Raw genomic sequence first — 16,706 nt, forward strand, 5'->3', positions numbered from 1 at the left:
ACAGCAAGGAGGCTTCCATGCGCTGTCAAGGAAGCTCCAAAAGAGCCCTAGCTGCAGTCTTCTATTCACATCTAAGAGGCAGTCAAAGGGCCTAAATGAACCCCTAATCCACAATAAGAAATAGACTAAATACACAGTCCTAAAGGATGTGTTTTAGGTGTTGTTCAAGTAAGGAGACCTAGCGCGTCTTAGTGGTAGTCTTAAAGCCCAACCGCATTGAAGGGAGAAGTCTCTACAACTGTCTTATGAGGAGGACCTATACGCTGTCAAAAGAGGTTCTAACTTTGAGTTTTCTTCCAAGTCTAGGTACTTGTCTATGATTTATGGCACATATGCAAGCCTTGAAAGTGTGAGAATGTGCAAGAATAAACTCCTGGATAAATACCCATTTGATTATAAGGACTTCTCTTAAATTGATGTGAAAGTGTCAGCAAGGAAATTTGCAGATATCTTAACATAGAAACAAGCAATCACATTCCATTAAAATGCACTTAACTTTACATATGCCCAAAAGCAGAGGAAATAACTAAGTTGGAATCCGATCCAAGAAAATGCCCATAAGACATCCTATGCTTAGTATACGCTTACAAGGAAATGGGTTGGGTATGTGTTTAAAGTCTGTACAATCAAAAAGAAAGAATCTAAAGGTACCCCAACAATCTGAACAGGCAACAGGATATCAGTTTACCAAGTTAATCTAATAATGTAGCACATATGGACCTCATCTTGATATTGCTGCCTTGAGTTTACTAGCTATTTCACTTGTCAAAGCGAAGGATATTCCCTTCGATTGTGTTTATACAATGGGCCAGTATCTTGAGCACTGAGGAATCTGATGAACGCAGCTGATTTTATCTCTCTAGAGGTAGCACTGGTGTATTCTAGCTGTGTAAATGTCATTTAATGAGGTTGCAACTTTTTACATATTACAAAAAAACGTGAATAAATGGCAAGATCATAAACAACCACAAAAATGGCAACTGTTTTCCATTGAGAAGAATCTATATACCCCTCAATGTCCTGCAAGGCAAGGACATGGATTGAAAAGAATATATATACTCTTCTCAAAATATTCCTAGTTCTCCAAGTTGCAACTGAGCCTCAAGAACTAACGTTGCAAAGCATTGAAACCCATATTCTTGTACTCTGGTTTTCATCATATGATTAAGACAATAAAAAAACTACACAAACATATGCATCCTATTGATAAAATCGGTATACCCCTATCAAGGTCTTGCAATGCAAGATCGGCTAGATTCAACCAGTTTGGTTTTGGTGTAGATATCCGTATACTGCTCAGCCACAACAGTATTTTCTCCTCATCGCTGTCTTAGCAAGTGCAGAAGTGCCAAGAACAAAATTTTTATGATTTTTTTGAAGTCCAATAGTCCCGAGTGTTTTAATATAATTTTAACCCTGAGATGACAGGTTATGACGAAATCTGCAAAGATTGGGAATCCGGTAGGGTATACGACGGGATGTGATGATTCTCGCTGGAGTGGGAGGAAGCTGCTATGGTCCCTATCTTAATTTTGCCTGCAGTTTCTACACCCTATCTTCAAGGAGCTATTTTTAAGAAAACAAAGAGAAAGCTAAAACACATACCTGTTTTGGGCAAAAACTATGGAAGATCGACCTCACAGAAAAAATAGAAGTAAATGCAGAGCTGGTAAACCTGTTTGGCTATTGCTCCAAAGCACACTGATCTGTCTGCTCAAAAGTTTTCCAAATCCTTGAATACCAGATATTATCGAGCCCACCTTGCCAAATATCATATAATAATATAAGACAGCTGGTTCAGAAAATAAGCTTTCCACTGGGTGTGAACCCTAACAGCCACACCTTAATCAATCGTTGGAAGAGAATGTTCAGGCGGTGGGACTTCGAGACAAAGGTCGAACAGCCGATTGCGCCAAGCCCAAATTTTCCCACAAAATTTTAAAATTTTCTCACAGAAATGTTTGAAAAGTTACTTCATAATATTTTTTTAAAGGTTCATTTGCCAACAGTTCTTTAATTGAATTTTTCCCATAAAATTGTTTGAAAAGTCTTCATCATAATAATTTTTTAAATGTTGATTTGCCAGCAGTTCTATTAATTTGTCCATTTATTTTATTAATACAAACCATATAATATTAACTAACCTGTGCATCCTATAAATTATATAAACATACATTTGCATTTTATAAACCATTCATTTTAGAGGCACCGGGAAGTGGTTTTGTATAATGTGCATAGTTTATATTATTGCTAAACCTTAAAAACCATTCATAGGCCTTAAGATGATAATGGTGTTTCTTCTTAGATGATGTCCAAGGCCCCAACAAAAGTCATCCTTGTTGGGCAAATCCTCACATTAACACCCATACAACATTTATATACCTATGGTTTATAATGCTGGCAAATAGTGCTCCTCATCACCTAATTGTGCAAAAAGCCCCAACTAACCTAGTCTAGGTTAGATGTCCTCGATATTAACATATTATCCTACATTATCTATTAGCTCATGGAGATAGAGGGTTCAAGGACTCTCACTTGATGGTTGGGGACTATAGTCCATCAAGAGGTCAAATGTCAGGCTAACTGTATTAAGGACACCTCAAGGTCAACCAACACGAATGCAATGTATTAGTTGTTCGTTATCGACCTATCAAAATGTCACAATATTGGGTAGTAGACATCAGTAAGTAGGACACTAGTCACCAACAAGAAACCTTGATAACGATAGAGTAATGATGTGATGAGTGGATGTGGACCCGGGGATATCGCATGTCAATTGTGTGGCAGTTGATTTGACATGCTAACGTCTCATTATGATGTGGCACCAATGTGGGTCTAGATGACATGGCATACCAATGTGGCAAGTGATATGGCATGTTGACATGGCAATGGAAGGTTGACTTGGCACCGAGGTGTTGTATAGGTGGTAACCATATAGTGACGACATGGATGTTGGGCATTTGGATGTTAAGATATCAACTAATTAGTATCAATGACACTCTCTAGCCTCTTCCTGAGGGCCCAGTGGCTTGATAGCTCAACCATTGGCCTTTCAACATATCGGGTATTGAGAAATTAGGGCTTCAATCTACAAGCTCGTATGTATGTTAAGTGTCGAGTATCGAGACAGTAAGTATGTATAGAGCATTAAGGAAAATCATGTGTTTCGTGTGAATTTGGGCAAGCTTAGAAGTCGGGTTGCAAACTGCTACAAGTGTCCTTATTTTTCTACAAGAAACAGTGTAATGTGAAGGTGAATATGCTAAACGTGATATTGGATGGCAATGATGCTAAGGAGAAGTTGGAAAATTGAAAAGTGCACCTATCCAAGATGTAAACTTCATTATTAAAGATTTGTAAAGGAGTAGCTGGTTAGATCTTTCATCTTACCTGAATCTATCATTAGCTTTCCACATTCCATTAATAACTCGTTCTGCTTTTTCCTGCCTCTTTTCTTTCCTGAAATTCTGGGAGCTAATCTTGGTGTGTTTTTCATGGTTTTCACACCTTCATTGCCCTGCCTTTCACTTTTTCCTTGTCTTTCCAGCCCTATAGCCTGAGTTTTCCATAGGAACAGCTGTTGTACCCTATTAAAATCTTATGGCGGTAAAAAGTCTACCCCACTCGTGGTCCCCTGTTTCAAGAATCCTTCCAGATCTAGGTGTTCCCTGTCAAGAATCTCTTGTAGTTCATGATCTTCCATTTCCATCTCACTCTGGGTCATTTCTTGGTCCATCTTTGGTTCTGCATCACTCATCATAGTCTCTTTCTATTTGATACTATCCTGTGTTTGAGCTGTGTCTTCCTCTTTCTCCTTTTCCCCTGGGCTTCTTTCCATTACCTGATTTATCTTTCTTATCTCTTCTTCTTCTTCGAGAACTTGGAACCTATTTAGATTAGTCTGTGGTCCTTCTATCTGCTGCTGCTTTAGCCCCCTCCTGCCCCCTTTTCCTTTATGAACCACTTTGTGAAAGCCTTTAGTATCTTTCTTTGTGTTCGCCTACTTTTGTTCTCTATTTTGCTGAGAGGGCAGTTTCTAAATAGGTGCCCATGCTCATGGAATTTTCGACATCTGAAAGAATATGTTTATATACCTTCTAGAGGAGCTTCCCTGTCATTCCTCGCCCATCACAGGGGATCGCAACAGCACATGCTACCCCAATAAAATCAGGGACGAAGGGGCTCGGTTCGTCTTTGCCTCCATTGACTAGGGCTCGGGCCGCAGCAGCAGCCGCTCAGGTCTCGGGTACCGCTCTTAACCCTTCCTCCTTTTCATTTGGTATCTCCTCTTCTTTGGTTATATCAAATGCATCGTGCACCATGGCTCACTGCACTATATCGTCCCCCCCCCATGATAGCCTCCACTGCCCCTCCAACTCTGCCAGCCTCATCCTCATCCTCCTCGCTGTCTTCCCCCAAGCAGTCCACCTCCCACCCTTATTCTCTGCGTCCCCGCACTCACAATGCGGATGCCGCTGGACCTCAGGTCGGCTTGGGTATTGTTTCCCTGGGAATGGGACCTCTGTCCTCCAGAGGTAGGAAATCTGATCTGTCAAAAGCTATCAGGCGAGCTGGGGCGGAGGTCGCATCTGGTCGACAATCCACTCTTGAAGGGGTCCTTAGAGCACCCTTAACCCCTCGAAGGGTTCCCCCATGAAAAGCTTATCTTTCAACTGTCGGGGTCTGGCTAGTGCCCCCAAAAAACTAGCCCTTCAGAGACTCTTTGAGGTTGAACAGCCTGATATTATTCTCCTCCAAGAGACTCTTGGTTCGGCCGAGGCTATCTCTCAATCCTTACATTCTCTGGCACCAAAATGGAAGTTTTTGGCAATTGATGCTATCGGGCGATCTGGGGGACTGGCGCTCGAATATAACCCTAGGAACATCAGGGTTGATGCCTCCTGGGGTGGAAATGGATTCTTGGGAATGGATATTTTCTCTATGGAACTCGGTCAAGCCCTCTGAATTGTGAATATATATGGCCCTTGCCACCAGAGAGAGTCGTTTTGGAGGCACCTCCTAAATCTTACTTTAATGGCATCTGACCACAGCATCCTGGGGGGAGATCTAAATTTTTCCTTGGGCTTCAGCGAACCCTGGGGTTCTTTGGCTCAGGTGGATGCCATCACCGAGTTCATGAAAAATACCTTGGAACAGACAGACTTTATTGATGTCCCTATGCAGAAACCCATGCCTACTTGGAGGAACAGAAGGGTGGGCGCAGCAGCTTTGGCTCGCAGACTGGACAGATTTCTACTGAAAGGCCCCCTGCTTCATCATTTACATCACTATAAACAATGGGTTGGATCGGGGGGTATATCTGATCACTCCCCAATACTGTTGGAGATTCTTGGCCCTCATCGAAAGCCTAAAGCCCCATTCAAATTCAACCATTCGTGGCTACAGGACCAAGACTTCATGAAATTGGTCACAGATTTCTGGAAGGCACACTCTATCGACAAAGAAGCATCACTGGCGAAGGGGTTTTGTAAAAACCTTACAGAGCTGATTCGAAGCATCTAGTCATTATCTGGGCCAAGGAGAAAAACATCAAGGATACTGCCCAGCTCACACATATTGAAGCAGAGTTAAGCTCTCTCTTAGATGAACGGAATTTGGGATTTAACACTAGAGCAGACAAGGCCCAATTGATTGAGCTGGAAAACCAGAAGACAAATATTTTCAGACTAAGGGAAGAATCTCTTAGATTGAGAAGTAGAGAAATCTGGCTGAAAGCAGGGGATGAAAACTCAAGGTTCTTTCATAATTATGCAAAGGGAAGGAAAGTGGCAAATACTATTTGGAATCTCCCTCTACCAGAAGGGGGCCTCGCAGACTCCTTCAACAAGCTCTCCCAGCTTGGAACATCTCATTTCAGAAGCATTTACAGAAGCACACCAGGCACAAATTTGGCAGAGATCATTAATGTGGCTAATCATTTCCCTAGATTTGTAAACGAGGAGGACTCGGCTGATCTTACGGCTCCTGTCACTATGGAGGAACTGGAGAGCACTTTAAAATGGTTCAAAAAAGACAAGAGCCTTGGGCCGGATGGTTGGACTATTGAATTCTATTTAGCCTTTTTTGACTTGCTGGGACAGGACCTACTCAGGGTGGTAGAGGAAAGCAGAACATCTGGGTGTCTATATCATGCTATAAACTCTACGTTCATTGCCCTTATCCCTAAAACTGACTCCCCATCCTCGTTTGATGACTTTCGCCCCATATCCTTGTGTAATGTCCTTTACAAGATTATATCCAAGATCATTGCAAACCGGCTCAAACCCATTCTGTCTAAACACATTGCACCCCAGCAATTTGCCTTCCTTGAGAATAGACAGATCCATGAAGCCATTGGATCCGCCCAGGAAGCTCTTCATTCCATCTGGTCCAAGCACCTCAAATGTATTCTCCTAAAGATTGACCTCTCTAAAGCCTTCGATCGGGTCAGCTGGCTATATATTAAAATGCTGCTCATACATCTGGGCTTCCCTCTCCCTCTCATCAACTGGATCATGGCATGTATCACCACACCCTCTACAATATTCTTATAAATGGATCTGCCTCACATTTTTTTCATTCCGAAAGGGGACTCCGACAAGGCTGCCCCCTATCTCCCCTATTATTCCTCATGGTTATGGAAGGCCTGAGTCGCTTAATCATTTTTGCAAAAAGGGAAGGATCTCTCAGTGGGCTCAAGATCACGGATGAGTGTTACCTCACACACCTGCTGTTCGTGGATGACGTACTCGTCCTGTTGGATGGTAGCATCAGGGACTCACTATAGCATACTTTTTTTTTGAACAACAGGGTCATATGATTTTTCTCTCGTGCTAAAATAAATGTGAGAATTAACATGAGGACCTACGCATTGTTATTAGGACCATATTACCATTTCCCCACATTACCCATAGGAGGAGGTGGAGAATCTTGTACAACCATTTGTTGTTATGGCAACACTTTTGATGGATTTTACTCATTGTTAACAAGATTTATTATTTCTTTTTGACTAAAGTTGAAAAGTGGAAATACAAAATATTTGATAAATGAGTAAATATTATTTCAAGGGTGTTACCAAGCATATTGCTTGAGGTTGTCTATGAGACAAGTATATATTACTAGAAGAATAGAGATTGAAATATAAAAAGTGTAGCAATAGGCATCAACATATAACATGAAAAATTTCAAACACTTTTCAATAGGAATTAACCACTAAAGGGAAATAAACATTGTCCATACAACATACGTGGGGAAATATTTGCTTTGTAGGTGTTGTATTGAAGTGGCTTGGGAGCTTATACATGGACCATGACCATTATCTTACACCTCTTTTAGGCCCTCAGGGACTAGTTTTCATCCTTGAAAAATGTTCAAGGGCCTAAGAACCATCCCTTAGATGGTCTCCATGAGTACCACTAGGCTAACTATTCACCTTAGAGGCATTGGAGGGTGGTTTTGTACCATGTGCATAGTCTGTATTATTACTAAGCCTTAAAAACCACTCGTACTAGACCCTAGCATGATAATGGTGTTTCTCCTTAGATGATGTCCAAGGACCCAAACAAAGCCATCCTTGTCGGGCAAAATTATCCTCACATTAACACCCATACACCATCTATATACCTATGGTTTATAATGATGGAAAATAGTGCTCCCCATCACTTAATTGTGCAAAAATCCCCAACTAACCTAGATTCCATGTCAAACATGTCCTCGATATTAGCATATCACCCTCCATTATCCATTAGCTCATGGAGATAGAGGGTTCAAGGACTCTCACTTGATGGTTGGGGACTATAGTCCATCGAGAGGTCAAATTTCGGGCTAACTGTGTTAAGGACACCTTGAGGTCAACCAACACTAATGCAATGTATTAGTTGTTGGTACATCAACCTATCAAAATGGCACAATACTGGGTAGTAGACATTAGTAAGTAGGACACTAGTCACCAACAAGAAACCTTGGTATCAATAGAATAATGATGTGGTGAGTGGACGTGGATCTGGGGATACAACAGTCAATTGTGTGGCAGTTGATTTGACATGCTAACGTCTCATTATGATGTGGCACCAATGTGGGTCTAGATGACATGGCATACCAATGTGGTAAGTGATGTGGCACCAATGTGGGTCTAGATGACATGGCATACCAATGTGGTAAGTGATGTGGCATGTTGACATGGCAATGGAAGGTTGACTAGGCACCAAGGTGATGTATAGGTGGTAACCATATAGCGATGACATGGATGTTGGGCTTTTGGATGTTAATATATCAACTAATTAGTATCAATGACACTCTTTAGCCTCTTCTGAGGGCCTGATCGCTTGATAGCCCGACCATTGGCCTTTCAAGATATCGAGTATTGAGACATTAGGGCTTCAATATACAAGCTCGTCTGTATGTTAGGTGTCGAGTATCGAGATAGTAAGTATGTATAGAGCATTAAGTGTCCTGGGGGGATAGCAGCTTAGTGATCTGGCAGATGGATAAGGTAGATGATGGAAAGGTAATTGTGTTAATTGATGACCCATTGTTTGGTTATGTGAAGACCGAGTAAGCAAGTTTTAAACTAATATGTGATATTTCCCAAGTGGTCGATAGTGGATATAATAGCCAAATTAATTGAATAGGTAAGCTAAAATGAACATTATTGTTTATATCATTGCTAAAATGAACATGGCCTAATTATTCAATATCTCTTGTAATGGAACCAAAGTTATGTATCACATGAATAGTTATAGGTAAGAATTCTTATAAATTATCTTGATTACTATGTCACATATTGAAATCTTTCATTTCACTAATAGTTTCATCATCTGTAATAGATCAAATAACTATGACTTTAGGCAACACTTTTGATGGATTTTACTCATTGTTAACTAAATTTATTATTTCTTTGTCACTGAAGTTGAAAAAGTGGAAATACAAAATATTTAATAAACTAGAGTAAATATTATTTCAGGGTGTAACCAAACTTATTGCATGAGGTTTTATATGAGACAAGTATATATTGCTAGAAAAATAGAGACAAAAAAAAATTAACAAATTCTTAAATTCCTTATTTGTATTAAAAAAAAAAATCTCTATTTTATTTTTTTTAATAATTATTAAATTTATTATTTAACATAAATAAGAAAATTGAAAAATCTGTTTTTTTTTCTTTTAATAATTACTAATATATTATTTAACATTAAAAAAAATAAAAAATAAAAAATAGATTTTTCATTACATGAGAATTGAACTTTTACTTATAATTTGATCGAATACTATTTTTTCCATATATAAAAAATATACATGTTTTTCTAAAATTTGAAAATTTTCATTCATATACTCCATATCTATCTACATGCACGTTTTTGTCAGTAAATATAAGCTATTAAATTTGGTGAAAGTAGTTAGTGAACTAGGTAAAAGTAGTTAGTAAACTAAGTATTGATTACCACTCCATCTGATATCTAATCTGATGTCATCAGACAGTTCGGGCTGTAATGAATTAATAAATATGCAGTTCTCAGCTGTTAAATTTACTTCCATTAATGCACCCAGCCATTCTTCACAAGCACGATATTTACATACAGGATTACTTCCATTAATGCACCCAGCGATTCATTGAAAGCACGGAAATTTACAAATTCTCAAGCACGATATTTACATACAGGATTCTGTCTGATCTTCAGAAGAACAAATCTTCAAAAGAAGCACAAATTTTTGGTTCAGAATGCAAAATACAGGTTTTTTCCTACTTCTGATTGTAATTTTGATTACCTGTGCACTTTTTTTAAACAGTTTTTGCCATGTGTTTTTAATATACTCTCTTTTTCTGTTAATGAAAAATACTTTTACATAGAATTTGTTCATCCTGGCTGTAAGTATTTGCAATTTGCTTAGTTCATATAGGTTTGATCGCTTTCTTTAGTCCTATTAGTTGATACGCATGCAAATAGCCTCCCAGATTGTGCAGTTTAGAAAGACTGGGCAATGAGACAGGATTTGGAATCACTACGGGCTTGATTCTGTACTGTACTGTAGGGAGGAAATGCAAAACCCTTCCGAAATTGCCAAGAACACAGTTATGCCCTGATAGAAGCGAGGTGCTTTATATCCCGGGTGAGTTGGGCGCTGTTCCATCAGTACTTAGTGTTTTGTGCAAAAGTGTCTGCATGCCAAAGTTGATTGAATACAGAGTTTGTATTCGGTTTGTGTCATACTGACAGCAGCCTAGGCCCATTTAAACCTGTGCTTTAATATGCATCTCTATGTTGCAAAGGTCGAGAATGCATATCTTGAGTTCAATTAGATGGATGATGTGTTGGATATTAAAATTCAAGATACGAAACTCTTATTTTAGTGACCTCGAGGTGCATGTTGGACACGGCTTAGATAGGTTTTGTTTTAGTTATAAAAATACAAGGAACAACAACACACCATACAAAATATGTGCATGTTGCACGATACAAAATATTCCTTCTACGGCAAGGCCCCTACTGCTGAGAACTGACAATGGCACTTGTAAATAATGTGCAAGGGCCTTCACCAATTTCTCTTTAAATCGCTTTGTACCCACGAGAAAGAATATGGAATTTCCGTGCGTTTTGCCATTTTAAGCAATTTTTTTGCACAAACCTAACATATATGGAACTAGAAGTAAAGCTGATATGCTTTGTTAAAATGATCCTGCTATTCGAAGAAGCAAAAGAGAACCCTGAGGCAGCAATGTTGTTGTTTCAAGTGGGTGTTGGCACACATGAAACATGGTCTTTTTGATGATTTATTATTTTCTAATAGCGTACTGCAGGAAGTGGGAAATGCTTCCCAAAACATGTTGATCTTCTGACAGGGCACACATATATGCAAAAGTTCCTTCGGTATCTGGTTTGGAAAATCAACCTTTCATTTTAAAGCCACTCATTCCATTTTTTCCCTCCCAATTGAGCATGATCGTCTTCTGATCTGGGAATAGTCAACTCATGTTTTTAATTTGTGTTTTATCAACAGATTCATTGGTAAGTCCCTTGGTTTTTTCTTGCTCCCTGCTATTGTTTATAGGGACATGATTTTCCTTGTTGCTACTTTGGAAATTTCCTTCTGATTGTTAGTGTCTCCGTTGATTGTAAGCAAATTTTACTCAGCCTTCAACTTGGCTTGTGGGGGCTTGGTTGGTGCCAAACTGGCCTAAACAGGCCTGAACAATCTGAATAAAAAAATGAGTCATTTGATCTGAATTGTCCTGAATCAATCCAAGTCACTGAATTTGAGTTGATCTGAGGCAGGGTCAAAACCTGAGATGATAGGTGATTGAGTCAAAATCTGAGTAGTTTTAAAACTATGTCTGTAGGTGCATTTTTCAGTGTCTTGATATGACATAAATCTATGCTTTTGGTCTACCATAAAAGCATTTCCTAATTTACCATAGCAATGGGTGTCGAAGTGAGCAAGCCTCTTAAACTTCGACACCCAAGTTTAGAGATTGAAATTGAAACTTCTGTCAGTGTCCACGAAACACCAAAATAGGTCAAAGGGATTGATGACTAAAAGTCAGCCAGTAGGACAACAAATAGTTAACTCCTCTGTTTCACCCATAGATCCAATTTAAGGCATTGTTCTTATTGATTGGGTGAGGTATTCTAAAGGAATCTTCTCATAGCCATCAAGGAGGTAGCTGGGCTTAAAGAGTGGGGATTTGGGTGACAGCAGCACTCATCCATAATACTGAAGGAAAAGATACGAGATTTAGAGATTATAAATGTTTTACTGTCAGAAGAGATTATAATTTTGCGCTTTCTTCCTTCTCTTGATTAAAATGTCTCTCCCCTGTAGGGGTCTATACCAGAGGCTCTTCTATTTATATAGCTAGGAAGTCGAAGTCCAGTCACAACCTTTTTATAAACCTTTCATCCGGGCAAGGAACCAATTCTGTTGTAAGGGTGGTCCATTTCTTATAGAATTTTTTGCTTTGCTATATATGGAAATATAATGAAATCTAAGTGTAGCCATGGTGGGCTATCTTACTACTAGCCCCTTCTTTCCAACACATAAACATAAAGCAAGCGATCAATTTACTTTTTATTTCCCCCTTGCTAGGCATACTACTGTCTCGGGTCTATGTTGAAGGTTCCTCAGCTATGTGGGGCTATGTCAGAATGTCGTATGAAGCTATGGTGTCTAGAGTGAAGTTATACAAAACACATGATCACTGATTATCCATCTTGCTTTAAAATATAAGATTTTGAAGTGATGTTAGATCTATTCTTCCAAGTGAAAAATCTGTCCCTACCAATGGCACCACATAATGGATTGACACCCATTGAGATTTGAGGACTCCCAGGCCCGAAATGCAAAACCCTTCCGAAATTGCCAAGAACACAGTTATAATTTATGCCAAGTTTAGAGATTGAAATTGAAACTTCTGTCTCAAAAATGAGATGAAATGAAATGTAAGATGAGTACAAGATCAAAAAGAAATTAAATGACATAAAATAGACATAACAAGTAGATTATTCCAAGAAGGAAAACCCGGTAAATTGAAGGAGATCAATGGAGATATATAGCCTCAACAAAGATATACCTTCCACGAGGGAGTATTACCTCCCGAAGTTTTACTTGGTGGAAAAGTCCTAACCATAAGGGTGAAGACCCCATAGGCAACTTACGCAAGCTACCTATTGTCATCTTAGTAGGCTTGCCTTTCTCATTTTAAGCTAAGGAAGAAGTTCCTAAGGAAGAGTCTGAGATTTTCTATTCATAGATTCCGACTTATCAAGGCAGGTTTTGCCAGCAAATCAAGGTGAAAACTATATATATGGAATGCTTTCATTTCCTTTATTGGAGGTTGGGTGAATGGGGGATGCAGAATTGGCTTCAAGGAAAGGCTTGACAATCAAAAGTGATGACCCATGGTCTCAGCATGCGGTGTGTGCCACAAAACAGCAGACACTTAGCATGCTGTATTTAAAATTGCTATCCAAGATTGATGGCTTATTTTTTGCATTGCATTTGAAAAATAGTATTTTGTTTTGGTTGGGGGCACCTACTTTATTTGTGTTAATCATTTTACAACATGTCTTTGATCTCCATTAGTTTTTCGTACAGCTATGTCATGTGTTTCAGCATGAATGTTGCTTTAAGGAGGCATTCCAATTTATGAAAACATGTTTGGATTCATGGAATGCTTGCTGTTCATTCATGTGAAGTAGTCTTTTCCCTCTTCTATCACTGTTCAGTGATCCATACATTACAGATGGTAGGTAGTTTTCAAAGTGGGTTCGATCATGCACTGACATATTTTAGGGTGCCAGGTATACTCACAATTGGTGGCATCTAGCGTTATGTTACTTGGAAGGCCATGCACATTTGAGTAAAGTGCTCCGTATATATGACTTCCATATCTTGGCTTCTTTGCAAAGAGAGAATGTTGATCCTTCACATGTCATGATTGCTATAACCTTTCTCCATTTTTGCTAAATTGGGAGAGTGACCTGGTCTAAGATATTCTTAAGATTACTTAGCATGCGGTGTGTGCCACAAAACAGCAGACACTTAGCATACTATATTTTAATTTTTTATCCAAGATTGATGGCTTATTTTTTGCATTGCATTTGAAAAATAGTATTTTGTTTTGGTTGGGGGCACCTACTTTATTTGTGTTAATCATTTTACAACATGTCTTTGATCTCCATTAGTTTTTCGTACAACTATGTCATGTGTTTCAGCATGAATGTTGCTTTAAGGAGGCAATCCTATTTATGAAAACATGTTTGGATTCATGGAACGCTTGCTGTTCATTCATGTGAAGTAGTCTTTTCCCTCTTCTATCACTGTTCAGTGATCCATACATTACAGATGGTAGGTAGTTTGCAAATTGGGTTCGATCATGCACTGACATATTTTAGGGTGCCAGGTATACTCACAATTGGTGGCATCTAGCGTTATGTTACTTGGAAGGCCATGCACATTTGAGTAAAGAACTCCATATATATGACTCCCATATCTTGGCTTCTTTGCAAAGAGAATGTTGATCCTTCACATGTCATGATTACTATAACCTTTCTCCATTTTTGCTAAATTGGGAGAGTGACCTGGTCTAAGATATTCTTGAGATTACTTGCTCTTGGTTTTCATTTGCAATTGGTTGTCTTTTGGGTTCTCAGGTTTACTTGAATGCTCCAGGGTTGCTGTTGAATATTCATGTGCATGGACATTCTGGTATTATTGATGATAGAATGGGAGATATTTCATATCACCTTCTGGATCAAGTGAGTACTTACAATCATGAAAATAGGTGTTAGCAGAGCACATCTAGAAAGGCATAAATATTTACATAAGAGAGACACGTTATCCAAGATAAGAAAGGCTGACTCAGACCCAAAATGCAGCTTGCAATGAATTGTGATCAAGGCTGGTATCAAATCACAGTGCTGAAATTGAGATGACCAGGGAAGAAGCTCCAGTCACTGGACAATGTAAAACATGGAATCATTAAAAGGATTACTTCCATTAATGCACCCAACGATTCGTTAAAAGCACGGAGATTTACAAATTCACAAGCACGATATTTACATACAGGATTCTGTCTGACTTTCAGAAGAACAAATCTTCAAAAGCAGCACAAATTTTTGGTTCAGATTTTTCCCTTTTGGAAGTGAGAGTTCATGCAAAATACAAGTTTTTTCCTACTTCTGATTGTGATTTTGATTACCTGTGCACTTTTTTTAAACAGTTTTTGCCATGTGTTTTTAATATACTCTCTTTTTCTGTTAATGAAAAATACTTTTACACAGAATTTGTTCATCCTAGCTGTAAGTATTTGCAATTTGCTTAGTTGATATAGGTTTGATCGCTTTCTTTAGTCCTATTAGTTGATACGCATGCAAATAGCCTCCCAGATTGTGCAGTTTAGAAAGACTGGGCAATGAGATAGGATTTGGAATCACTACGGGCTTGATTCTGTACTGTACTGTAGGGAGGAAATGCAAAACCCTTCCGAAATTGCCAAGAACACAGTTATGCCCTGATAGAAGCGAGGTGCTTTATATCCCGGGTGAGTTGGGCGATGTTCCATCAATACTTAGTGTTTTGTGCAAAAGTGTCTGCATGCCAAAGTTGATTGAATACAGACTTTGTATTCGGTTTGCGTCATACTGACAGCAGCCTAGGCCCATTTAAACCTGTGCTTTAATATGCATCTCTATGTTGCAAAGGTCGAGAATGCATATCTTGAGTTCAATTAGATGGATGATGTGTTGGATATTAAAATTCAAGATACGAAACTCTTATTTTAGTGACCTCGAGGTGCATGTTGGACACGGCTTAGATAGGTTTTGTTTTAGTTATAAAAATACAAGGAACAACAACACACCATACAAAATATGTGCATGTTGCACGATACAAAATATTCCTTCTACGGCAAGGCCCCTACTGCTGAGAACTGACAATGGCACTTGTAAATAATGTGCAAGGGCCTTCACCAATTTCTCTTTAAATCGCTCTGTACCCATGAGAAAGAATATGGAATTTCCGTGCGTTCTGCCATTTTAAGCAATTTTTTTGCACAAACCTAACATATATGGAACTAGAAGTAAAGCTGATATGCTTTGTAAAATGATCCTGCTATTCGAAGAAGCAAAAGAGAACCCTGAGGCAGCAATGTTGTTGTTTCAAGTGGGTGTTGGCACACATGAAACATGGTCTTTTTGATGATTTATTATTTTCTAATAGCGTACTGCAGGAAGTGGGAAATGCTTCCCAGCACATGTTGATCTTCTGACAGGGCACACATATATGCAAAAGTTCCTTTGGTATCTGGTTTGGAAAATCAACCTTTCATTTTAAAGCCACTCATTCCATTTTTTCCCTCCCAATTGAGCATGATCGTCTTCTGATCTAGGAATAGTCAACTCATGTTTTTAATTTGTGTTTTATCAACAGATTCATTGGTAAGTCCCTTGGTTTTTTCTTGCTCCCTGCTATTGTTTACAGGGACATGATTTTCCTTGTTGCTACTTTGGAAATTTCCTTCTGATTGTTAGTGTCTCCGTTGATTGTAAGAAAATTTTACTCAGCCTTCAACTTGGCTTGTGGGGGCTTGGTTGGTGCCAAACTGGCCTAAACAGGCCTGAACAATCTGAATAAAAAAATGAGTCATTTGATCTGAATTGTCCTCCACAGAAAATCTTGGCCTCTGAAGGTTCATTTTGGTTTGGATACTGCACACCTGTAGCATATAATCTCACAGAATCAGCTAACTAGAGATCCCAATTAGGCTATTCCTCCTGTAATTCAGTGGAACCTTGTTGTGATTTCATTTCTTGGTATTGCTAAGGCCAATACAGATGTATAACAGCGCCCGACCTGGAATTGTTGGTTAAAAATTGATGGGTTTTAGGCTTGATTGGACAAAGTTTGATGAAAATTAAGGAAATACAGGTTTCTTGCTAAGTCTTCGACAAATGTCCTAAGAATGTGAACGTAAAAATTCACCAGGGAATTAGAATTTCAAGTGTAATTAAAAAATACAGTATGGATAGCTTGATTCAATTTTATATCCAATTTCAAAGGAAAATATTAATTATGCCTGAGAGAGCTATGGTTCGATATCACACCCGTGAAGAATGATGTTATGGCTAATAATTTAGAATGATTAATTTTAATGACATATTTAATGTAATTATACATGTTTAATATACCTACAAGACCCTTTTTATAAAATA

The sequence above is a fragment of the Pinus tabuliformis genome, chromosome 1_2 (genome assembly GCF_031772625.1).
Source record: "Pinus tabuliformis cultivar Carrire ecotype Pingquan chromosome 1_2, CPIR1, whole genome shotgun sequence".
NCBI lineage: Eukaryota > Viridiplantae > Streptophyta > Pinopsida > Pinales > Pinaceae > Pinus > Pinus tabuliformis.